The sequence below is a fragment of the Nematostella vectensis genome, chromosome 12 (genome assembly GCF_932526225.1).
Source record: "Nematostella vectensis chromosome 12, jaNemVect1.1, whole genome shotgun sequence".
Taxonomy (NCBI): domain Eukaryota; kingdom Metazoa; phylum Cnidaria; class Anthozoa; order Actiniaria; family Edwardsiidae; genus Nematostella; species Nematostella vectensis.
In genome coordinates, this window is record NC_064045.1 from 3,008,709 (window position 1) to 3,035,608 (window position 26,900).

At 40.3% G+C, this 26,900-nt stretch overlaps 1 long non-coding RNA gene across 1 annotated transcript; it reads right to left on the reverse strand.

The window, feature by feature from the left end:
• Positions 1 to 1,775: 1,775 nt before the first annotated feature.
• On the reverse strand, positions 1,776 to 26,423 carry LOC125557256. The gene is made up of 2 exons (XR_007305189.1): positions 21,407 to 26,423; positions 1,776 to 6,314 (listed from the first exon to the last, which is right to left on the reverse strand). It is a non-coding gene; the product is annotated as an uncharacterized LOC125557256 (long non-coding RNA).
• Between the last annotated feature and the right edge of the window lie 477 nt (positions 26,424 to 26,900).

Here is a 26,900-nt window from a genome sequence, read left to right on the forward strand (position 1 = left end):
TTCTATAAAATCTACAATGGCCTTGTTGGTATATCTTTTCCACCCGAAGTAACACCTATCACAAGAGTCTCAAGACAACCCAACTGCGCGCCCTTCCATCAACTTGTAACATTGAATGACACTTATAAATATTCATTTTACCCAAGAACTATAAGAACTTGGAACAGTATAAATTTATCTACAATCCCAGATTCGTTAGCTAAGTTCAAGGACAGTTTATTATTAAAAGTCCAAACCAATTAATAATACCTATTGATATATATATGCATGAAAAGATATATTTATTTTTATTTAACATTTACATTAACAATTAACATATTTTTTACTAGTTTCTGATCTTTAGGGTGCATGCCATGGATGCATGGAGCGGCTGCCAAACTAGCGGGAGTTGGCTCAAGGGTGAGGCAAAGATTCTTTGTTTCGCGCTTGGGTTGATTCTTGTTGGTTGGCTGTTTCATGCATTTATGGCATTCACTCTATTGATGATAACTTTAATTTCATGTATATATAATTAATTATTTAATTTTATCAAATATCTAATTTCAATAATTTTCAAGTAATATATATTTATGCTTCATTTTCAATTTAACCTAAATTATTTTTCCGATGGCCGATAATTATTATTATTATATTTTTCTTTTGTATTTATATATTGTATTTTCTTTTTCAACTCCTAGTATAGTCTTAACTGTTTTTTAGGAGTATAACTATTAAAGATTAAAGATTAAAGAAAAAAGAAATGAGAGGGGATGGGAACGTGACCCACCAAAGAAGACATCTTTTTGATAGGGTAAATTTTTATTATTATAACGGAGCCAGCGAAAGGGGAGGTGGGAGGGGTAAAAGAATTCTGCCGGACTTACCGAGTTTCAAGGATATATTGAAAAGCCACGAAGCTCAGTCAGATGTTTCTTAAATAGGCCCATACTTGAAAAATATCTGCATACCATACACAGGAATGTCCTTAGGAAGATGGACGCCAAACTTACTCAAGCACGGTTGCATCTCACGGCATATTCATCAGGAAAATAGAATTTTAGTTGCTCTCACTATCTCTGTCAGGAAAATGACTTGGTTACACGACGGTAAGTTTATTCAATCCAAAACAATTCGCGCTGTTTGAACGATTTTCTGTCACTTTGTCTTAACTGATGATCATTCATTCAAACTGGTAATTTAGTTGAACCAAAACCAGAATACTAACTTGCTACTTTGATTTTCTAGTTGTAGTTTGCATTATCTCAGTCGTGGCTGTGGTCGTGGCTTACGTTAAACCTTCAATAAGCCTCTTCGGCCGAGTAAAAAAAACGAAGCCATTGTGGTTTGATGCAAAGGTAAGCCTTTAATTTTAAACTCGCCTTTGTTGAAGCGGCACACCTCCTTTGTTATTCTTGAGTTCTCGCCTCTTTGGATATTTGCTCTTGAGATTCGACTATTTGAGTCAACTTTATATATTGCCCTACACGGTAAATGGAATATTCCCTGGAACTACCTGGTATTTTAACTTGCTTTTGTGAAGGGCTCTCCAAGAGGTTTTTCCGGCTCTTCGCGAGTTTGTAGTGTGAACTCATGGATAGCGCTCACGACTTTTACCAGATTTAATGGGGGAACTTTCTGTCGAAGAGGGAGAAGATCTCCAAGCTATTTTTTTAGAGAACTTTCTATCCGGTTGGAAAACTGATGATTTTTCCGAGAGAAAAAGAGAGAATAAAACTGGCTTGTTTGGAAAAAAAACCAAAGAGTTATTATCTTGGAAAAGCTTTGTCCATTTCTTCTTTGATGAACACAAAGGATTCTGTCCAACATGTTGCAAGACTCCTTTCAAAACTTCAAGCGCGTTCTCTAGTCATTATTATAGAAAACACATTAAAATAAAAGTCAAGGAAAGTGATACGGGTGCCTATGAGAGCAACAACAACGTTTTGGTATCTGATCTCAGCGCTATATGGTATGAATTTGAGGGTTGTTCCAATAGACTTATCAGGAGTTGGAACAACTGCAGAATACCCCTTCACAGATAGCTGTACCCCCTTTTAAACTCATCCACACGTCAACGCGTCAACTCAACAACGCGTCAACTTAGCAATGCCTCAACTCAACACAGTGTCAATTCGTAAATGCGTCATCTCAACAAAGCCTCAACTCAAACAACATGTCCACTCAACAACTAGTCCTATAGTAGGGGGGCTCACTACTACTAGTGTTATATGTAAAGTATACAACTTTGTGGCCACATCCAAAGTAGTACGCGAGGTTAGCTTGCCAATTTCGAACAAGCCATTCTATTAAGTTGTGTGAAAACTGTATTTTCTTAACTCAGTTCTATATGTTGTTTATTGCGGAAACTTTGGCTGATTCAGATCTTAGTCGCAACATACCACATAACCGCGCAAAGACATCTTAGGTAAGCGACTCATCGCACACTACAACAAGTTCACTCTCAAAAACCAGTGACGTCACACACGGTTCTCGAAGAAAAAAAATGGCTTACAAGCAGCTCATTACTATAGCAGCAGACGACTTCTCGTTCGCCAGGAAAGTGGAGTTGCCATACATGAGAGCCCTAATTCAAAATCTTTGACGATTCCAATATACACATACCAGGACATATGGGAAACGTTGGCAACATCAGCGGTAGGCGCTCATTAGTCACGGGTGGATTTTTGCAGACAGTATGGATCACACTAAGATCTGGTACACAGCGCTTGCTCTTAGGATGTGTTTTGGGCCCTCTCTCCATCGACAATATGTTGGACTGAGACGAAATAGAGGATAACCAACAACAAATTTTCTATGCACTGAAATGAACAACAACAAAAGCAACCAAAAAATCTTAATACTCGAAACTGGGCGAGTTCAGAAAGCGCCACGCCTGGCCTTAAAATCCATTCACAATGTGTAAACGAGAATTACGACCTAATCACTAATACAGATATCTTGCACAAACTAGAATCGATTACTGACAAAATAGAACCTTTGATAAAGACACTGACGAATTTGGACACAACGGACAAACAGTCATCGGCGACTGTAAATGACATATACGTTGCTACTTTCCTTATTTTCACAACAGTGATTCAACTTACAAATGCAATTTGGTGGATTCATCGAAAATGTGACCTTTTACCGTGCAGCACTCTGTGTTTCACATCACTCTAGACAGCGCACATTTTATGAAGACACATAGCTGGATGATTCATCTTAGGCAGTTATCCACAAATCACTGCATGGGCCTTTGCAAAGTGATTCAGCTGGATGATTCATTCAGGAAGGTTATCGTTTTATCACTGGGCGGGCCCTTGCAACAAAGTGAAAGTGCTGGTTGTGGATGAAGTACACACAGTAGAAACTTGACGAGTTAATATATCTTATTATTAATTGCGTCATTTGCATGTACATGACAGATCCTATCAGGATTATATTTTGGGTCTTAAGTCTGTAGCTTCCCATCCCATTTGTTGAATATTCACACATAAAAGACAGAAACGCCACAAGGCACTAGCACAAGCCGTTCCTTAGCTCGATGAACAGAGGCCTGCCCCCTGGAGAGCAACGTTGCATACATTCAAATGATGTGAAAGAGGAAGTAAAATAAATTCATTTTTTCCCATAAAAATGTGAGTATATGTATCTATGGATGAAGGCCCTACGAGTCAGGGACTTTCTTATGTTCAACATCAATATACAAAATGGGAACTGGGCAGGAATTAACAGTCGAAGATGTGATGAAGGGGAGTGAGGAGAGCAAGGTAGTGCAAATGCCAATTACCGCCACAAGACTGCACTTTGGGGGCATGGCGCAACCTTCATAACAGTCACGCAGAAGTTACTGGTAACTGTTGAAGTTATAATATATAAGGTAAAACCTCTTTCCTAATCAACCTCGTGTGTTCTGCTCAATCACATTATATACATAGATAAAGCTTATGTTGCCTTTTTTTAATGCATCCTACAGAAATATCAGACCAGCTCTATCCTGTAGTGATGAGCACCTGTTTATGACAATTTCCGGTGGAAAAATTTGTCCAGCAGGTGTTTGCGTGGGAGCGGGGGCAATAGAGAAATCCAAGGTGACGCAGCTCACCACAACGCTCTTAAGAAAGGTAAGACGAGAACAAGTGTAAATCTGATTTATTCACAATGCTGAGAATCCTCATAGAATCCTTTAATGCCAGAGTATTTCCACAAACTTAAAGATCAGATCAAAGACAGACAAAATAAATAGGAGGATACCTTGTTCGTTTTGAATGAAAAAACACACACACAGGAATGATACCCTGTGACGCTGGAAATACTTCAGTGGATATTGTTACATGACAAGCAATAACTGCCTCTCATGGAAACAAGTAAAACATGTATGCACAGTCGTCAGCTCAGGTTTATTCAGCACCTATACAAACCTGGAGACTTCCTTTTGTATACTTTCTTTCCAATACATTCAAAAATTCGCCCTCTGAGCACCAAAACCAGCATTCAACACACACATGGTATGAGAAGAAAAAAGACAGACTCACGCACAAAGAGTTACTAGCAAACAAACTGTTCATTTATCTTGCTGTTAAATAGAATGGTCATAGCGATGTTAATGTAGACTCAGAATCAACCAAAAATATTTTCCTTGATACCAAGGGCTCTGCATGTGGCAAATGGGTACAGTCCTGTTTGGATATAATGCCAAAGAAGCATACAAGATGAACTGGCTTCGACAATGAGACTCTGTATACACAATGTGTCAAATGTGTAAACTTTTATCATAAAATGATCTACAGTACGCCCAGAAAAAGACCTCACAAACTAACCAACTCGAAGAAAAGGGAGGAACAGAATATGTACTACAAACAAACAGGACTACACCTACTCTTCTTGATACAGAGATAAGTAACATGCCTTATTTGGCTCAGTCCTTTAGCTTAGTGCTATTACAGTTTTATCTACTAATAATCAAGAACTTCAAAATATAATTAAACATGTACCAGTCCGTTTCCGTGTTTAAAAGTCAAACAAAACTTATATCAGGCAGAGATAATCATTTGAACAACATCATGGATCAGGTCCCATTTATAGATGATGCAAGAACTGGCCCAAGGGCACATGTCTGTGTGTCTGTGGCTGGCCAGGGAAAAGGTTATACAGGCTAACCTTGGTTTTCCACCGTGCAACAGTGAAAGCTAAATTCGTATCGTGATTGTAGAAATGTAACCTCTTTCACCCTTTATTCACTTAAAAAACAAGTTTATAATAACACCAAAACTCAGAAAGATTTGAAAAGCGGAAAGCCAAGCAAACGTAACAATGCCACAACACTGGTCATAAGGTGAGCCACCTATTTAGATGAGAAACAACCATTTGTATGACCTGCCACCTGGAACAAGGCTACACACAATATGAGCCACCTATTTAGATGAGAAACAACCATTTGTATGACCTGCCACCTGAAACAAGGCTACACACAATATGAGCCACCTATTTAGATGAGAAACAACCATTTGTATGACCTGCCACCTGGAACAAGGCTACTCAGAAATCTTTTTATATTCAAGGATGCACTATTTTTGAGTTTTCAAAATAAATTTATTATTCTTCACATTATCATTTCATCATTATTTCTATTTGACCCTTTCACTATTAAAACGGCCAAAAGCGGCCAAACGGAAATGTGACGTTTTACCTGGAGCGACAAAAAGCGGCCAATTTGCATACAACTCAAAACAATCGTCCAACTGCTCCCTAGGGAATTCATGCTGCAGGAAAACACGTGGACTATTGTTCTTACGACATTAGCCAATCAAATCCAACCAACCGCGCATAATTTTTCATTGTATAAGGTGCGTGAGCGCCGACCGAAAACTTATCAGTCACCCCTGTACTGCCAACATGGCGGAATCTTTAGCGATCGATGCGAGCGAATTTAGAGCGATTTTTGGTGTTAATCCTGACGAGAATGATGATGTAAACAATTCGACGAGAGCGATGAAGATAGTGTTAAAAATTGGTCGGAGCAACTCACGCATTTCGACCTCGAGGACTTCACCGGGCAACAACGGTTGAAGAAAACGGTATCAGAAGATGCAAAAGCTGAAGACTATTTTAGCTTGATGTTTTCGGATGAACTTATTGGTTTAATTTCTGACGAAACTAACCGATATGCACAATTTATTATCGGGCAGAAGGCCGATAGAGAGGCACGGCTGGCGAAGTGGAAGGACGTCACTCCCGACGAACTCCGCATGTTCCTTGGGGTAGCGCTCGTGATGGGGATTAATTCCTTGCCACAGCAAGCCCTTTATTGGTCTCAAAACCCCCTATTTGGAAACCTTGGGATTCAGGACGTGAAGAGATCGCTCAATTCCTGCACTTCAGCGATCCGAACAACGAGCCACAACGTGGGGACGCCGATTACGACCGTCTCTTTAAAGTTCGCCCGGTACTGAGCAATGTCTTAAAAAGTATCCAGCAAACTTACGAGCCCTCAAAGGACATATCAGTCGATGAGGGAATGATTGCCTTCAAGGGAAGACTTGGCTTTCGCCAATATATGCCTGTAAAGCCGACGAAATACTACTTGCTAGATCAAAAAACCTATGCATGCGGGACTCTGCGCGTGAATCGCAGGGAATTGCCGCCATGTGCCAAAGAGAAGTTGAAGCCCGGTGAAATGCTTCAGCGTCAGCGAGGCCAGCTCCTCTTCACAAAATGGCACAACAAGAGGGATGTCAGTCTTCTTTCGACAAATGTTTCCCCTCTTGAGCCGGGTCGCACAGTGAGAAGTATCGCAGCCGCGAAGAAATAGACATCGAAAAGCCGAAGGAGACACGGCGCACATGGGAGGAGTTGACCGCGCGGCCCAGCTCCGATCGTTTTATTCCTCGGGCTGGCAATCGCGTAAATGGTATAAATACATGTTTTGGTTTTTGTTCAATCTGGCAGTGACCAACGCATTCGTCCTTGAAGGATTTAAGCGCCAATTACAAGGAAAAGCGAAGAGGACTGTTATCGTTTTCAAGACAGAACTAGTGCAATCGCTTATTGCTAAGTTCAACTCGAGAAAGCGCCCACGAGTCCCTGCTCCCCCAACTCCCCAGAACATCCCAGCCTCAGCTCATGTCGCCACTCATGTAGAAGGAAGGAAGAGGGCATGTGTTCTTTGCAGCAAGAAGGGAAAAACGACCCCGAAAGGCTACAAGATCGAGACGTACTATGAGTGCGCGGTCTGCAAAGTCGGTCTCTGCCGTAAAGGATGCCACCAGGCATTCCAAGAAATGGACCATGGCACGGCATAAACTATCATAGTACAGTATGTACATAGTACATTTTTACACTATTTCTTATGACTATATGCTTACAACTACCTTTACTATACGTTATATTTATATTTTGTGTCTAAGATAAACAATAATCTTGTAAATGATGCAAAATTTGAGATCATTGGTAGAGAAGATGGCGCGAAATTTGAATTTTTGTATGAAATTGTAAATTCAAATCATTATAGCTCTAAGCAATAGTGGCAAAAAGGCCAATATTTCGGTTCATTAAAAACTTCATTATCTGCACTACTTGTTTCTGTGTTTCTGTATTCTTTACAATCTGCCTCCAAAACCTACTGAGCATGCATGTTTTGTTTTGGTGTGTAAATTAGTGGGGAATGCTAATTAGGCTCCAGGAACAGCAGGATGTGACACACATTGGGCTTCAGTAGTGAAAGGGTTAAGTTAATTTTTCTAAAATAGATCTATTAAGCTTCAAAAGTATAAATATCATATATTAACATATATAATGTAATTTAATTGTGCTGATGGCTCCTGCAGATTGTTATCTGCCTCTAAGGCATCTGATAGCAACACCCAAATACTCATAAACATTTTATGTTGCCTGACTTTAACACTTAGTTGGCCAACTATAGGAAAAATATCCTACTAACACAGACCAAGGTTCAAACTCATTTGCTGAAATTTTCCTACTATTTCATATATTGCTTGAAAAGTGTTGTCCAAGCAATTGTGGTAAACTATAATACAAACACATCCACAAGCAGAGGAGCCCCCCAGCTACAAATACCTTGCTGTAAGATTTAACGTTTTAACCCCACAACCCTGGTCTATGGGTTTATAGTATAGCCTGAGTGAATAGTTTTATTTTACAGATCGCTGCATAGGAAAGCATATGGAAGGTTAGCTGACATAACGTTTCCAAAAAAATAATACCTCCAACATTCTGTTGTGTAAAACAGAAGGAACAGAACTGTGCTGCCAATGAACTAGAGTTTTAAAGTGATACATTGCTAAAACTAAATTGTATAGAATAATGTTGCCTTACTCTACTTTCACAAATTACCATACTTGCAATCACTGGTACAGCAGATACAATCGCGACCAAAAATACATTGCTGAGGTCCTTTTTTTTAAGTCCAAATCGAGTGAATCTGAAGTTTGATGTCTGCAAGATGAAGAAAAAGGACTGAATCGAAAAGCTGATGTGGCTTGAAAAGGAAATCAAAGAAAAAGAGCCTGCTACTCCACAAACATTGGGATCTATTACTCCCTCACGACGGACAGATGCAAGGAGAAAGTGTTTAGGGATTTAAAAGAAAATTAACCTAGATGGAGCTAGCAACAACTGCATTCAGAATGGGAGTTAATTAGGCATGTGATCATGTATGTTCCCCCAAGAAGCTAAACGTGGTGGTAGAGACAGATTGTCGGCCAAGTGCTGCCTAGTGCAAAAGGTTACATGCCTGAGAAACCACATCAAGTTTGATTTGAATATTATTTTTCATCTTTTTTATACAGATTGTAGGCTAGTGAGGAACATTTTTGTGGTGCTTCCTCAGTTTAAAATCAGCAAAAATTCTTTATTCTGGGCAAAACGGGGAGGATGCCATAACAAGCCTTTGAAAGCTGTTTGATTATTTCTTCCCAGCTGAGAAACTGATGTAGGCCAAGAATTTTTTGGCCCAAAATCATTCAAGCATTGTGTTAGAGATTGTGCTGATAAGTCTATCAAGATGGCAGCATTTTACTGAGCTTCTTACATTCCAAGCATCAATCCCCTATAGCCATCTTCATCCTATTTAATTCGAGTCTATGAAAATACCATCTCAATGCCGACAGCTATTAGATAAATACAAGATTAAGACAACTATTTTTAACACTTTCCTACTCTGTGTCGCAATTTCCAAATGGAAAAAAACACGTTTAATCAGAATAAATGCACTCTACTTTATGCAGAAAAGGGAAAACAAGAAAACCCTAAGTATACACGGACAAGCCACAGTTAACCTTTAAAAAGATGCTATTTGCACAAAATAAGAAATTGAAGGCTCAGGAAAAACTAAAAAACAAATAAACTTGATTGATTGACTATCAGGCTGGGGTCATATTATGGAAAACACATGTGCCCATGAAAAGAATCACTTTGGCAAGAAAACCTGAATCCTGGATGAGAATCCTGCATGAGAAAATCACAGCAGAGAAAAATGCTGTATAATATTTTGTATCAGAGATTGAACTAGTTTGGATTTTCACTCCGAGAACTTCTAAAAACAAGTGTAGGAAATTGATTTCGTCTTGTGAAACGAGGGGCCTCGGGTGTGCATTTCTTTGTACGAACGTTAGACAATCACTGTGCTAGATTCGCAGTGGATGTGAACCGCATGAAACAAGTTATCGACAGAAACGAAAGACCTATAGACCCCCCTAACAATGACGACACTGACGAACCTTACCTGGATGAAGACGATCTCCCTTCAGACATTTTCACAACAGTAGAACCACTCAAACAAGCTGAGGACGCTCTTACCAACCAGTCGACATCCGTGCCAAGCATGAGCCAAACTACACATAACAGAACTCCAGACGAGACATCAGAGAACAAATCCAAATACTCACTAACACCGACCGCTACAGAACAATCCACAGACAATGACGACATTTTCATAGCGAAAAAGCTGTTGAATTGTCGCCGAAGACGCAAAACAACCGAATACTTAGTCTTGTGGTCAGACGATTCACAAACTTGGGAACCGCGCCATAACATTTTAGATAAGCGACTCATCACCCACTACAACCACAGGTAGCCCAGGCAATGGTTGCTTGTCGTAGATCGGAATTCGGCTGTTCTGAGATCGGTCGAGTAAAGCATTTTTTGTGTGTGAAATGTTGTCAATAAAATTGCCTTAGAACTTAGAACATGCCTTGTTGTTGTCAAACTCACGTGTAATAAACGATTTGGGGGGGGTTTCTCAACGGAATTTATGACTTCTCTCTCCCTACTAAAGAAAAATACAAGGTTGGAGGCGCCATTTTCGGTAGCACTCAAATACCGTCGAAATTCGAGAGGAAAAAACAACAAACTAAATATTTTTATCTCGCAGACCTATGCCAGGGTACACTTACATTCGATATGTGGCAAAACATCCGAGCTAAACTATTTTCCCTGGCCGCTAGCCGTATTTTAAAACGAGAAAGTAGCCACAATTATCCTTGACCGATGCCGTTGGACAATTAGTTACGCTTGACCGCGCTGGGAAGGAGAGCAAACTATATTACCCTCCCTGCCAGGTGGGAAAATGTCGCGCTCGGCTGGTCTGGGAACTAGGGCAAACTATTTTACCCTCCCTACCCAAGAGAGCAAACTTCGCGCTCTGCCATTGTTAGGCCATACAATCCGAACGCGAGTTGACCAAGACTCTCCAGTGGAAAACCCGCGATGCTGTCAACGGCGCATTACTTACTGTAGTAGATACGGATTTCACACTTTTTCACGATCTCAAATTCAGTATTATCAGTTTGCGGAGCGAGATTGTCCGGAATTCAACATAAACAGGTAAGTTTTAAGGTGACAGCATTTTTTATTTTTAAATCTGAAGTATAAACTCGGCCAAGACGAACAACAGAGAAGGCGAAGAGACGGACTCAGATTGCAATCCTTCGAATTTTGTTTGTAGGTAGCACACTCGAATCTTTTGAAGACAGCAATCCCTTTTTGATGCAATACTCTAAATTCTTTTCTCTCCTTTGCTCTTCTCGAACGTTTGCCAACACTATTAAAACACAGATTTTGTTGAACGTCACGTTCGACACTAAAACTTTTTTTTTTACTTCCGGTTGTCGTTACGCAGAAAACCGACCAACAGAAACCTCAGGCAGGGAAGGAGCAGTCACAGCCCTCTACACAAAAGCCAAAAGAAGAAGAGGAAGAGAAGCCTCCGGCCGCCATTTTCGCGGGGATGGAGCTGGATTCGGAGGATGATGATGTGGATCCGGACCAATTAATCAATGACTACCCGTTCACACTGGACACAGTCGAAGATTATTTTGACGCCATCACCGACGGATACATCCGTCTACACTAGTTATATTCATAAACCACACTTCTTATCTCCCGTAATTATCGACGTTCCTCTTACAATATATCTTCTTTTTATAAAAAAATTAGGTTTTTTTTCTGCATTTCAAGGCTATACGTAGTCTTCTAAATTTCTTCTGTCAGTATGAGCAAACTTAGGGGAACTCGATAGTTAATTAACCTGTTTTATCATTGTAGCCAAGTACATGCAATATAAATAAATCCATTGTAATCACCCAAATTTAGCTTTCTATTTGAATTGATCTTTCAGACCAATAGATGCCGAGTATGTTGTTTTACGGAACACCGAGCCTTTTTGCTACTTGCTTCATTTTCACAATAGTGATTCGGCTTTCAAATGCACAACAATTTGGCGAATTCAAAGAACAAGTGACCTTTTACCCTGCAGCGCTTTATGTTTCCCATCACCCCCGACAGCTTACTTTATGACGACACCAAATTAGCACATATTACGGCAGACCTTAGAACATCTCCGCTAGGTCCCAAAAGAACCCTGTCAACGAAGTGTTCACAGGCTCATACAACGTTTTATAACCACCTCCAATCTACTGTTTTTGTTACGCGCGATACAATGCAACGCCAAATGTCTCTTTCTATCTTGATCGAGTGTAACACATTCCTATCCAATTTATACTATTATGAGACCGGAACGTCTCCCGGCATGCTATGCTGGTCTCTTCGGTTTATTTCGACTTCTTTACAAGAGCGCACTAGGGAAATGCGAAGAAAACCACGTTAAAAACTTGCGCGCGACCTTGCGTAGTATGACAAGCGCGCTACAAACTTCTCAACATTTAATTAGAGCGGTAAACGGTAAAACCGTTTATCTATTCAAACTAACAGACACAATGTCCACCAAGATAAATAGGCTCTCCCACAATATGCAACAAGTCGATCAGACGTTCAGAACGTGGCAAAAAACAATTAGTGCTTATGTCACGACAAACTTCTAATGGAATTTCTGTCAAAATATACGATGGAATCAAGCCGCGCAATGAGTGATCTTCTGCGATCCTTTGAGATACAGAGTACGGTGGACACTGTCATGCGTATCAACTCACAAAATTGATTTCCATTTTCGAATTTCCGCAGTTTATCATTACGCACATTCAGTGGCGTTTTCGTGAAGATCCCGATCTCGCTTTAACAACAGACGCGTTATCACACGGTATAAATTTGATCGCAGCCCCAACAGCCGAAGTAGAGCACAGAGCGAATAAACTCAACCTTCACATTTTAATCACAATTCCTGTTGTCAAGGATACTGGTTCCTTCTGCACAGTTGAAAACCTTAGCCCTTTAAATGTCAACCTTACAGGATCATGTGTCTCGGGGCCAATTCGCACAAATGACCTTGCATTAATTACATGCCCCTCGGAAAAATATATTGTAAAGCAAAGTGCCCTGTCCAAATTTTTTCAAAATGACAAAGCTTTTCTATGCCCAACCAACATACTACATAAAATAGGTAGTAGTGAATGGCTCGGTCTTCCATTTAACAAACATACTAAACTCAAGTATGCAAGGAACTTTCTACCAACAAGCTGCGATACGCTACACCCGTTGATTGGATTGGGAGGACGAACCTATCTCTCAACAACCCACGACACATTGCAAACAACGCAGGGAGCCCTGGACCTACGGCCTCTGCAGGTCTTTACACTCCCATGCAACGTGTCCTTTCAAGGGATGAAATCAGGAATAACAGACTGTTCGGAACGACTCGATGTTCACTTGCCAATATTTGCTAAGCAGTCACTTCAGTACGTAGATTGGCACCTCCAGGATCGATTTACACTGGACTTACATCACAAATCACTTGATGTGCCATCACAAATGGTCATCAACCAATCAGTGGCTAAAGAACTGGATAATGTTAACCTCACCTATGACTCTCGTTTGACGGAGCAGATCGCGGAAGCAAACAAACAAATCAACAAGATTCAAGAGGTTATCTTAACCTACTCGGATCAGATCCTGCTCTATGTCATATCAGACCTATGCATTTTAAACACGATCCTCTTCATTACACTGTTAGTCGTGTATTACCAGCACACGTACAGCAAACGCCACGTGCCTGCCACGTGCCACAAGTGTAACCTCAAAAAGAGGAACGATACAGAGAAAGAAACACTCAAAGAAAAACCAGGGAAAAACAAAAAGGAACAGGAGCCAATCATCAAAAAGCAAAAAAACATCAAGTTTACAAGAGATCACTAAAACACAAGAACAAGTGCAGCTTCCACCAGACGTGAGAACAACCAGCAAAAACTAAAATGCGCGCCAGGACAACCAAGTACACAATACAAAAAAAGTCAACGGATCATGCAAGTATTAACGGACACGATTACGGATATGGACAATCATATATTACTCATATTATGTGTGAACACTATATTCAAACAATGAATGCATAACAAAAAAAAAGAACTATATAGGAAATACATAAAGGACAAATGAACATTATTTTACCCACGTAATTATCAGCTATTACCTTGATTGATTGATTTAGTTGATGCTAATGCGTAATTAACTTTCGCTGATTTGTAGTTTTGTAGGACAGCCTTACCCGTCTTATGCGTTTCAGGGACTGAAACGAGTTTTAGAAGGGGGGACTTGTCACGCGGGAAAATATCGCAGGGTGTCGGGGCTACGCTACTACTTGCTACGCGGGAAATTATTGCTTGGAGTCGGGATACGCTAGTACTTGCCAAGCGGGAAATTAATACTAGGTGATGGGTTTCGCTATTTTTATAACTTTAGCATTTTAGTTAAACTACCGCCAACTTATACCGGGAGTTAATGATGCGTTTTGTTTAGTTATGAGTCAACGAGATTTGGCCCCTCCCCCTATGGTAGGCGGGTCCATATTGTCGTGAATCGTAAATCGAGCATCTATGCCCGTTCCGTATTTATCAACCACCGGTAGAAAGTTGGTTTTGACTTCGGGAGCAGGTAACTCTAGGTATCGTTTAGGTCTAGTGAAATTCTAGTATAGCCAGAATTGGTATAAAGGAAGCAAGTGCAAAAATGATTGGAATGTTGTCAATCATTGTGGTCACGCATGAAGATTGTCATGCGCACTTGTTCGGCAAGCATGAAGTGCGTTACCTCCGAAGTCAACAATAATCATATAATCATTATGAAGGTCACGGAAAGTCCAAGGGTAACCCACTGGCATGCCTATGTTGGAATGTCGTTCTTCGAACACCCATTGGCTGAGAACCTTTATCCAAACGAAACTAAACGTTTGCGGGGTGTCAGTGAAGGTCTCTTGTTTGGGCTTGCCGTCATTAGAGAGCATACAAAAGGGGTGCGGTAGAAGCCGCAGTCAGATCTGGTAAAACTCCAGCTGGTAACAGCAAAGTAAAGCCCGGCGGTACCTGTACTGCCCCCAACTACAGTCTACTCTCGTTGTTACACAACTATGTTGACAAAATGACTTTTTGGGATTTTCGCTCAAAATTTAATTCTGACTCTAAAACCCAATATTTTTGGCTGAAATGGCTGAAACCACTCTTACACTTAGAGACCTTGCCTAGGTCTATGAAGTTTTATTGAGTTAACCCCAATGGTAAGGAATGGTAACGAAGATAACTCGTTTTAAATTTTGAAAAAATGGAAATATGCTCCAATATGCTCCAAATCAGACAAACTATACGTTGTTGGAAAGCCCATACCATGGTCTTTCACCTCCCGTTTACTGCTTAGAAAAATATCAAAAAACAAAAAAGTATTTGCGAAAAAAAACAGGTCGGGCGAAAATCCCGAGAAATAAAATTAGGTTTAGCGAGGGAGTTTGGTCGGATTCGAGGTCCGAGCCCATTTCCTTGATGTCCTTGACATAACGATTCCAACGATACCAAATTTGAAGCAATCCAATTTCAAAAAATTCACTTTTTGCAAAAAAGTTCTACACAAGGTCCTGTATGGATTAGTAGTACACATAGTGGGTTGCCGGCCGAAGTGGAACCTCCGCTTCTAAGGTCGTGTTTAAGGTCTGATCTTCGGGTTCCCAAGTATGCTTGACATTTTCTACACGATAAGACAACTGATGTTTGGAATGGACGCTTTGTACCCGAGACCTGGAACAAACCTGGAGAAAGTACCCTTCACTTAAGAGGCTTTACACCAGCTGTTTATGGGGTTGACTCGATGATCTCCCACCGTTGGAAAGAGGAAGGATTGGGCTTCCAGAATACCTAAAAACATTTCTTAGTTGGACTTCAAAAATAACCGGAAACCTTGTCAGAACTTGGCCCAAAAAATGGGATATTTGCCCAGGGTTATAATGATTTTCATCAACACCATTCATGACAACAACGTGAACTTCGATCAAAAGATTAGGGTGGAAATTGCCTTCCTAATCGATTGAAGAATATTGCAGCAAATAAAACAAAATTTCCTTTTTATCTAGCTGCTCTTCAGAGATATTTTCTTTCTATTTACAAACCCAACTTTGAATTACGAGGATCATAAATGAAGGTGCAGAGGAAAAGTTCGACGCAGACAGGTACAGCGGCTTTTCTTTTAGACAAAGGCCATTGTTAGGACTTTTTTATTATAACTCGACCTTCTAACTTCCCAGCTACGGCCCTGTTAATCCAATCCCATATCGACGGTATATGCAATAGGTTATTTTCTGTTTAATTCTAGAAACTCACCCGAAGGACTCGTGTTAAAAAAAAAAATCAATGTAGCATGTTGAAGAAGAGGGATACGGTAGAGATTCTAATATTTAAGTGTATGTCGAGAGATGGGCATCGTTTTGGTGTTCCCTCTTATTCATTTCTTAAAAAAAAAGTGGATTTCTATTCTCTATTGTTTCCCAGCTAGCCTTCCAAAATTTTGCAGTTTTGTTTTAACAAACGTCGAATAATTCCAAGCACTTTTAGCATGCTTTTTTTCAAAATTGTATGTTTCTTTGTATCTATGATATTTCAGATGCCATAGCTGCAATCGCAGCAATTCACTTGCGCGAAAATGTTGTGAAACATTTCCTTCCCCCACAGAAAAAAGAAATGAGAGGGGATGGGATGGGAACGTGACCCACCAAAGAAGACATCTTTTTGATAGGGTAAATTTTTATTATTATAACGGAGCCAGCGAAAGGGGAGGTGGGAGGGGTAAAAGAATTCTGCCGGACTTACCGAGTTTCAAGGATATATTGAAAAGCCACGAAGCTCAGTCAGATGTTTCTTAAATAGGCCCATACTTTACAAATATCTGCATACCATACACAGGAATGTCCTTAGGGAGATGGACGGCAAACTTACTCAAGCACGGTTGCATCTCACGGCATATTCATCAGGAAAATAGAATTTTAGTTGCTCTCACTATCTCTGTCAGGAAAATGACTTGGTTACACGACGGTAAGTTTATTCAATCCAAAACAATTCGCGCTGTTTGAACGATTTTCTGTCACTTTGTCTTAACTGATGATCATTCATTCAAACTGGTGATTTGGTTGAACCAAAACCAGAATACTAACTTGCTACTTTGATTTTCTAGTTGTAGTTTGCATTATCTCAGTCGTGGCTGTGGTCGTGGCTTACGTTAAACCTTCAATAAGCCTCTTCGGCTCTTCTGTCGAAGAGGGAGAAGATCTCCAAGCTATTTTTTTAGAGAACTTTCTATCCGGTTGGAAAACTCTGATGATTTTTCCGAGAGAAAAAGAGAGAATAAAACTGGCTTGTTTGGAGAAAAAACCAAAGAATTATTATCTTGGAAAAGCTTTGTCCATTTCTTCTTTGATGAACACAAAGGATTCTGTCCAACATGTTGCAAGACTCCTTTCAAAACTTCAAGCGCGTTCTCTAGTCATTATTATAGAAAACACATTAAAATAAAAGTCAAGGAAAGTGATACGGGTGCCTGTGAGAGCAACAACAACGTTTTGGTATCTGATCTCAGCGCTATAAGGTATGAATTTGAGGGTTGTTCCAATAGACTTATCAGGAGTTGGAACAACTGCAGAATACCCCTTCACAGATAGCTGTACCCCCTTTTAAACTCATCCACACGTCAACGCGTCAACTCAACAACGCGTAAACTTAGCAATGCCTCAACTCAACACAGTGTCAATTCGTAAATGCGTCATCTCAACAAAGCCTCAACTCAAACAACATGTCCACTCAACAACTAGTCCTATAGTAGGGGGGCTCACTACTACTAGTGTTATATGTAAAGTATACAACTTTGTGGCCACATCCAAAGTAGTACACGAGGTTAGCTTGCCAATTTCGAACAAGCCATTCTATAAAGTTGTGTGAAAACTGTATTTTCTTAACTCAGTTTATTTTTGGACACTCGGTCACTGGAAAAACAACAGCAGAGAGCTGTGCATTTTTTTAAATAAATGAGGCACACCTCGGCCTAACTTCATCGGTAGTGGTGCTCGTAAAAATGGGGAAAGAATTTGAGGGGGAGGGGATGATGGATATAGCCCGCAACTATATGTTGTTTATTGCGGAAACTTTGGCTGATTCAGATCTTAGTCGCAACATACCACATAACCGCGCAAAGACATCTTAGGTAAGCGACTCATCGCACACTACAACAAGTTCACTGTCAAAAACCAGTGACGTCACACACGGTTCTCGAAGAAAAAAAATGGCTTACAAGCAGTTCATTACTATAGCAGCAGACGACTTCTCGTTCGCCAGGAAAGTGGAGTTGCCATACATGAGAGCCCTAATTCAAAATCTTTGACGATTCCAATATACACATACCAGGACATATGGGAAACGTTGGCAACATCAGCGGTAGGCGCTCATTAGTCACGGGTGGATTTTTGCAGACAGTATGGATCACACTAAGATCTGGTACACAGCGCTTGCTCTTAGGATGTGTTTTGGGCCCTCTCTCCATCGACAATATGTTGGACTGAGACGAAATAGAGGATAACCAACAACAAATTTTCTATGCACTGAAATGAACACCAACAAAAGCAACCAAAAAATCTGAATACCCGAAACTGTGAATGGATTTTAAGGCCAGGCGTGGCGCTTTCTGAACTCTCCCAATGTGTAAACGAGAATTACGACCTAATCACTAATACAGATATCTTGCACAAACTAGAATCGATTACTGACAAAATAGAACCTTTGATAAAGACACTGACGAATTTGGACACAACGGACAAACAGTCATCGGCGACTGTAAATGACATATACGTTGCTACTTTCCTTATTTTCACAACAGTGATTATTAATTGCGTCATTTGCATGTACATGACAGATCCTATCAGGATTATATTTTGGGTCTTAAGTCTGTAGCTTCCCATCCCATTTGTTGAATATTCACACATAAAAGACAGAAACGCCACAAGGCACTAGCACAAGCCGTTCCTTAGCTCGATGAACAGAGGCCTGCCCCCTGGAGAGCAACGTTGCATACATTAAAATGATGTGAAAGAGGAAGTAAAATAAATTCATTTTTTCCCATAAAAATGTGAGTATATGTATCTATGGATGAAGGCCCTACGAGTCAGGGACTTTCTTATGTTCAACATCAATATACAAAATGGGAACTGGGCAGGAATTAACAGTCGAAGATGTGATGAAGGGGAGTGAGGAGAGCAAGGTAGTGCAAATGCCAATTACCGCCACAAGACTGCACTTTGGGGGCATGGCGCAACCTTCATAACAGTCACGCAGAAGTTACTGGTAACTGTTGAAGTTATAATATATAAGGTAAAACCTCTTTCCTAATCAACCTCGTGTGTTCTGCTCAATCACATTATATACATAGATAAAGCTTATGTTGCCTTTTTTTAATGCATCCTACAGAAATATCAGACCAGCTCTATCCTGTAGTGATGAGCACCTGTTTATGACAATTTCCGGTGGAAAAATTTGTCCAGCAGGTGTTTGCGTGGGAGCGGGGGCAATAGAGAAATCCAAGGTGACGCAGCTCACCACAACGCTCTTAAGAAAGGTAAGACGAGAACAAGTGTAAATCTGATTTATTCACAATGCTGAGAATCCTCATAGAATCCTTTAATGCCAGAGTATTTCCACAAACTTAAAGATCAGATCAAAGACAGACAAAATAAATAGGAGGATACCTTGTTCGTTTTGAATGAAAAAACACACACACAGGAATGATACCCTGTGACGCTGGAAATACTTCAGTGGATATTGTTACATGACAAGCAATAACTGCCTCTCATGGAAACAAGTAAAACATGTATGCACAGTCGTCAGCTCAGGTTTATTCAGCACCTATACAAACCTGGAGACTTCCTTTTGTATACTTTCTTTCCAATACATTCAAAAATTCGCCCTCTGAGCACCAAAACCAGCATTCAACACACACATGGTATGAGAAGAAAAAAGACAGACTCACGCACAAAGAGTTACTAGCAAACAAACTGTTCATTTATCTTGCTGTTAAATAGAATGGTCATAGCGATGTTAATGTAGACTCAGAATCAACCAAAAATATTTTCCTTGATACCAAGGGCTCTGCATGTGGCAAATGGGTACAGTCCTGTTTGGATATAATGCCAAAGAAGCATACAAGATGAACTGGCTTCGACAATGAGACTCTGTATACACAATGTGTCAAATGTGTAAACTTTTATCATAAAATGATCTACAGTACGCCCAGAAAAAGACCTCACAAACTAACCAACTCGAAGAAAAGGGAGGAACAGAATATGTACTACAAACAAACAGGACTACACCTACTCTTCTTGATACAGAGATAAGTAACATGCCTTATTTGGCTCAGTCCTTTAGCTTAGTGCTATTACAGTTTTATCTACTAATAATCAAGAACTTCAAAATATAATTAAACATGTACCAGTCCGTTTCCGTGTTTAAAAGTCAAACAAAACTTATATCAGGCAGAGATAATCATTTGAACAACATCATGGATCAGGTCCCATTTATAGATGATGCAAGAACTGGCCCAAGGGCACATGTCTGTGTGTCTGTGGCTGGCCAGGGAAAAGGTTATACAGGCTAACCTTGGTTTTCCACCGTGCAACAGTGAAAGCTAAATTCGTATCGTGATTGTAGAAATGTAACCTCTTTCACCCTTTATTCACTTAAAAAACAAGTTTATAATAACACCAAAACTCAGAAAGATTTGAAAAGCGGAAAGCCAAGCAAACGTAACAATGCCACAACACTGGGCATGAGATGAGCCACCTATTTAGATGAGAAACAACCATTTGTATGACCTGCCACCTGGAACAAGGCTACACACAATATGAGCCAGCTATTTAGATGAGAAACAACCATTTGTATGACCTGCCACCTGGAAAAAGGCTACACAGAAATCTTTTTATATTCAAGGATGCACTATTTTTGAGTTTTCAAAATAAATTTATTATTCTTCACATTATCATTTCATCATTATTTCTATTTGACCCTTTCACTATCAAAACGGCCAAAAGCGGCCAAACGGAAATGTGACGTTTTACCTGGAGCGGGAAAACGCGGCCAATTTGCATACAACTCAAAACAATCGTCCAACTCCTCAATAGGGAATTCATGCAGCAGGAAAACACGTGAACTATTGTTCTTACGACATTAGCCAATCGGTGCGTGAGCGCCGACCGAAAACTTATCAGTCACCCCTGTACTGCCAACATGGCGGAATCTTTAGCGATCGATGCGAGCGAATTTAGAGCGATTTTTGGTGTTAATCCTGACGAGAATGATGATGTAAACAATTCGACGAGATCGATGAAGATAGTGTTAAAAATTGGTCGGAGCAACTCACGCATTTCGACCTCGAGGACTTCACCGGGCAACAAAGGTTGAAGAAAACGGTATCAGAAGATGCAAAAGCTGAAGACTATTTTAGCTTGATGTTTTCGGATGAACTTATTGGTTTAATTTCTGACGAAACTAACCGATATGCACAATTTATTATCGGGCAGAAGGCCAATAGAGAGGCACGGCTGGCGAAGTGGAAGGACGTCACTCCCGACGAACTCCGCATGTTCCTTGGGGTAGCGCTCGTGATGGGGATTAATTCCTTGCCACAGCAAGCCCTTTATTGGTCTCAAAACCCCCTATTTGGAAACCTTGGGATTCAGGACGTGATTCCCAAGACAAGGTTTGAAGAGATCGCCCAATTCCTGCACTTCAGCGATTCGAACAACGAGCCACAACGTGGGGACGCCGATTACGACCGTCTCTTTAAAGTTCGCCCGGTACTGAGCGATGTCTTAAAAAGTATCCAGCAAACTTACGAGCCCTCAAAGGACATATCAGTCGATGAGGGATTGATTGCCTTCAAGGGAAGACTTGGCTTTCGCCAATATATGCCTGCAAAGCCGACGAAATACGGCATAAAAGTGTGGATGGCGGCCGACGCGAACAACGGCTACGTGTGCAACTACAAAGTTTACCTTGGGCAAGAAAACAGACAGCGTGTCCATGGACTCTGCTACGATGTGGTTATGGATATGGCTAAGCCTTTCCTTAACAGTTACAGACACATCTTCTGTGATACCTTTTTTACAACTGTTCGGCTTTTTGACTACTTGCTGGATCAAAAAACCTATGCATGCGGGACTCTGCGCGTGAATCGCAGGGAATTGCCGCCATGTGCCAAAGAGAAGTTGAAGCCCGGTGAAATGCTTCAGCGTCAGCGAGGCCAGCTCCTCTTCACAAAATGGCACGACAAGAGGGATGTCAGTCTTCTTTCGACAAATGTTTCCCCTCTTGAGCCGGGTCGCACAGTGAGAAGTATCGCAGCCGCGAAGAAATGGACATCGAAAAGCCGAAGGAGACACGGCGCACATGGGAGGAGTTGACCGCCCGGCCCAGCTCTGATCGTTTTATTCCTCGGGCTGGCAATCGCGTAAATGGTATAAATACATGTTTTGGTTTTTGTTCAATCTGGCAGTGACCAACGCATTCGTCCTTGAAGGATTTAAGCGCCAATTACAAGGAAAGGCGAAGAGGACTGTTATCGTTTTCAAGACAGAACTAGTGCAATCACTTATTGCTAAGTTCAACTCGAGAGAGCGCCCACGAGTCCCTGCTCCCCCAACTCCCCAGAACATCCCAGCCTCAGCTCATGTCGCCACTCATGTAGAAGGAAGGAAGAGGGCATGTGTTCTTTGCAGCAAAAAGGGAAAAACGACCCCGAAAGGCTACAAGATCGAGACGTACTATGAGTGTGCGGTCTGCAAAGTCGGTCTCTGCCGTAAAGGTTGCCACCAGGCATTCCAAGAAATGGACCATGGCAAGGCATAAACTATCATAGTACAGACTTTATGTTTACACTATTTCTTATGACTATATGCTTACAACTACCTTTACTATATGTTCTATTTATATTTTGTGTCTAAGATAAACAATAATTTTGTAAATGATGCAAAATTTGAGATCATTGGTAGATTAGATGGCGCGAAATTTGAATTTTTGTATGAAATTGTAAATTCAAATCATTATAGCTCTAAGCAATAGTGGCAAAAACGCAAATATTTCGGTTCATTAAAAACTTCATTATCTGCACTACTTGTTTCTGTGCTTTATTCTTTACAATCTGCCTCCAAAACCTACTGAGCATGCATGTTTTGTTTTGGTGTGTAAATTAGTGGGGAATGCTAATTAGGCTCCAGGAACAGCAGGATGTGACACACATTGGGCTTCAGTAGTGAAAGGGTTAAGTTAATTTTTCTAATATAGATCTATTAAGCTTCAAAAGTATAAATATCATATATTAACATATATAATGTAATTTAATTGTGCTCATGGCTCCTGCAGATTGTTATCTGCCTCTAAGGCATCTGATAGCAACACCCAAATACTCATAAACATTTTATGTTGCCTGACTTTAACACTTAGTTGGCCAACTATAGGGAAAATATCCTACTAACACAGACCAAGGTTCAAACTCATTTGCTGCAATTTTCCTACTATTTCATATATTGATTGATAAGTGTTGTCCAAGCAATTGTGGTGAACTAAAATGCAAACACATCCACAAGCAGAGGAGCCCCCCAGCTACAAATTCCTTGCTGTAAGATTTAACGTTTTAACCCCACAACCCTGGTCTATGGGTTTATAGTATAGCCTGAGTGAATAGTTTTATTTTACAGATCGCTGCATAGGAAAGCATATGGAAGGTTAGCTGACATAACGTTTGCAAAAAATCATACCCCCAACATTCTGTTGTGTAAAACAGAAGGAACAGAACTGTGCTGTCAATGAACTAGAGTTTTAAAGTGATACATTGCTAAAACTAAATTGTATAGAATAATGTTGCCTTGCTCTACTTTCACAAATTACCATACTTGCAATCACTGGTACAGCAGATGCAATCGCCCTCCAAAAAAAATTGCTGAGGTCCTTTTTTTAAGTCCAAATCGAGTGAATCTGAAGTTTGATGTCTGCAAGATGAAGAAAAAGGACTTGATCGAAAAGCTGATGTGGCTTGTAAAGGAAATCAAAAAAAAGAGCCTGCTACTCCACAAACATTGGGATCTATTACTCCCTCACGACGGACAGTTGCAAGGAGAAAGTGTTTAGGGATTTAAAAGAAAATTAACCTAGATGGAGCTAGCAACAACAGCATTCAGAATGGGAGTTAATTAGGCATGTGATCATGTATGTTCTCCCAAGAAGCTAAACGTGGTGGTAGAGACAGATTGTCGGCCAAGTGCTGCCTAGTGCTAAAGGTTACATGCCTGAGAAATCACATCAAGTTTGATTTGAATATTATTTTTCATCTTTTTTATACAGATTGTAGGCTAGTGAGGAACATTTTTGTTGTGCTTCCTCAGTTTAAAATCAGCAAAAATTATTTATTCTGGGCAAAACGGGGAGGATGCCATAACAAGCCTTTGAAAGCTGTTTGATGATTTCTTCCCAGCTGAGAAACTGATGTAGGCCAAGAATTTTTTGGTCCAAAATCATTCAAGCATTGTGTTAGAGATTGTGCTGATGAGTCTATCAAGATGGCAGCATTTTACTGAGCTTCTTACATTGCAAGCATCAATCCTCTATAGCCATCTTCATCCTATTTAATTCGAGTCTATGAAAATAACATCTCAATGCCGACATCTCAGCTATTAGATAAATACAAGATTAAGACAACTATTTTTATCACTTTCCTACTCTGTGTCGCAATTTCCAAATGGAAAAAAACACGTTTAATCAGAATAAATGCACTCTACTGTATGCAGAAAAGGGAAAACAAGAAAACCCTAAGTATACACGGACAAGCCACAGTAAAGCTTTAAAAAGATACTATTTGCACAAAATAAGAATTTGAAGGCTCAGGAAAAACTAAAAAATAAATAAACTTGATTGATTGACTATCAGGCTGGGGTCATATTATGGAAAACACATGTGCCCATGAAAAGAATCACTTTGGCAAGAAAACCTGAATCCTGGATGAGAATCCTGCATGAGAAAATCACAGCAGAGAAAAATGCTGTATAATATTTTCAGAGATTGTAACTTTGCAAATAAAAAGGACATAATGACTAAAAATGATAAAGAATAAGTGCATCTGATTTTGCAGTTGTCACAAAAAATGCAACTTTTAATTAACTTAAGGTCACACTAGAATAAAGCATTAAGGCATTTCACCTTCCCAATGAGATACAGTGAGCTCTCCTCCAAAGATAGGAAGTCAGCACGCTTTGTCACCCAGTTTGTCACAGGAATGAATTTTGATCTTGCACCAGGATCGAGCATCCCCCATGTAAAGCTTGGGCGTGTCGTCAAGGGTTGGTACGACATCTATGGTCAAGGAGGGATCGTGGCCTACAAGGGTGGTAACTGCGAACGCAAACTCCTAACGGGGCTCGGTATCCCCTTTGTGAACATGGAACTGTTTGGTTGCCCCAAGTACAAAATTAACTTAAGGTCACACTAGAATAAAAATGACTCAGGACCAACAATGACCTGGAGGGCTACCATAATGCCTTGATAATTGTGCTAATGGATGATACCATTCACCATTCTATGTACTCTTCAAGCACCTCGACAAAGAAGCAGAGCTCTGTCAACTACAAATCCATCTTGTAAGTGCAAAGCGAACTCAAGCAGCTCCAAAGAAAAAAGTACCACAAAGTACAATGGAAGTTTTTTAGTGCGTGGGAGGACTACACGGCAAACAAGCTACAGTAGGCAGTTACTTAGAGCATGTAGTTATAATAATAAGCCTTGAACATATACTTACAGTTATCTTTTTACTGGCTTGAAGATTATACTTTTTATTTTTCATGTTATTTGTCATTGTAGAAACTTTAATGTTTTTTTTAATAAGGATATATAACTAAAGGATAAATGGAGACTTGTTTATTATAATAAACTAGAGTTAAAAGTAAATTTGATATATTTACATGAGGAATTCAGCTCAGGTTAAAAATTCACTTAAGTTGATTTGTCAATCAGCAGGGCCCGCAATATTCTGTAATGTTCCGACAAAAAAACTTTGCCAAAGATTTTCCTAGATCCAAAGCGGTCCATGTGGGCGTCCCCTGTTTACCCGACGTAACTAATTGATAAAATTAATATATCGGGTGTCAAATAACAGTTCAGTGCAATTCGCTCAATGAACAAAGAAGAATCCAAAATTACAGGATACACCAGTCCTTCTATCTCCTCTACAAGTGATAAAAAAAGTACACCAAGCACTGTGTTTGTGTTGTGGACGAGCTAACGGGTTCGGTCCGAAGAAACTGATCTCAACGCAATACGAAACAACAAACAAACGCAAAATACACGCGGCTCAATGCTTAATACAAGCAAAAATAGCTTGAATATATTAAGAAGGCGTCGGAAATAGTACACCTCTTACCTGGAGGCAGGTACAATCAGTGGTTCGGTTCCCTTCAACTGGTTTCTCTCAGTTGTGTCCGAGATGTGAAACCAAACTCCGCAATGTCCAACTCGGAATTGAATGACCGATGGAATTTGAAGTTTATCGCTACATTTCGAGGCAAAAATTCAATGCCTACTATCTGCTACAAAGACTTGGCAAAGGAAAAGAGCAATAAATTGGCGAATTCACTTCTTGAATGTTGAAATACCAGCCGGAGATGAGCACCACGCTCTCCTCTTCGCCGTCTTGTGACTGATGCGGCATGCGATGCGCGAAAGCATGGGGAGTCACGTGGGAAATACCGACCGCTGACCAGGAACCTCCCACAGTGTTACACAGGCATACCATCCTTAAATTGTTATTTTTTTTTTATTCCATTTCATTTGTTATTTTAGTTACAGATCGACACATTGCATAGCTAACAGAACATAAGTCCGATTTTCTTTTATAGATTAAGATTAGATCAAGCTTCACTTCGTCGCCTTCAATAAAGGGGGAGGTCTTCTAAATGTACTCGTAGCTACAAGCGTTTTCGCTCACGATTTGAACAGAAAAGAAAAATAAAGAGACAAGACAGCAATTTCCAAAACAAGATACTGTACGCGTTTTGGTGTAGCATATTTCGGCGGACTGTGAAAACATTTGGTTGCTTTTGTCACGCGGGAAATTATCGCAGGGTGTGAGGGATAAGCTAGTACATATCACGCGAGAAATTAACGCAAGTTTATCAT